Source organism: Oryzias melastigma, linkage group LG5 (genome assembly GCF_002922805.2).
Source record: "Oryzias melastigma strain HK-1 linkage group LG5, ASM292280v2, whole genome shotgun sequence".
Classification (NCBI taxonomy): Eukaryota; Metazoa; Chordata; class Actinopteri; order Beloniformes; family Adrianichthyidae; genus Oryzias; species Oryzias melastigma.
The window spans coordinates 12,011,570-12,011,918 of record NC_050516.1 but is presented as its reverse complement, the minus strand read 5'-3'; the positions used below and the strand labels follow the sequence as shown (position 1 = coordinate 12,011,918).

Sequence of the window (349 nt, the reverse complement as noted above, 5' to 3'; positions counted from 1 at the left end):
CCCCCCCCCCCCCCCGCCACTCTAAACAAATTCTTAAAAAACAAAAATCTCTTTTCAAAATGATTTTATCTATAGTTTTAGCTCAAAGGCAACTATTTCATTTTTTGGTCGCCTGGAGGTGACGAACTGGTCGATGTAATGTTTAGGAGGAGTGGCAAAAGTAAACTTTTGGGTTTCCTTAGCAACTGAAGTGTTTGGTTAACCACGTCCACATTCCTAATATATTCATACCATATGTAATATTGTTTTGTCTGGGATTCATTTAATAGAGGATTTTCAAAGTTCCTGTGACCATAAAGGGATATGGTGGTCCAAGAAAATGGAGGGATGGATCAAGAGAGAATTATCA

General features: G+C 38.1%; 1 protein-coding gene across 3 annotated transcripts in view; it reads left to right on the top strand.

Moving 5' to 3' along the window:
- The window catches only part of LOC112145296 (low-density lipoprotein receptor-related protein 1), a 137,746-nt gene that overhangs the window by 94,513 nt on the left and 42,884 nt on the right, over positions 1 to 349 (top strand). The gene's annotated exons all lie outside the window — the stretch shown is intronic.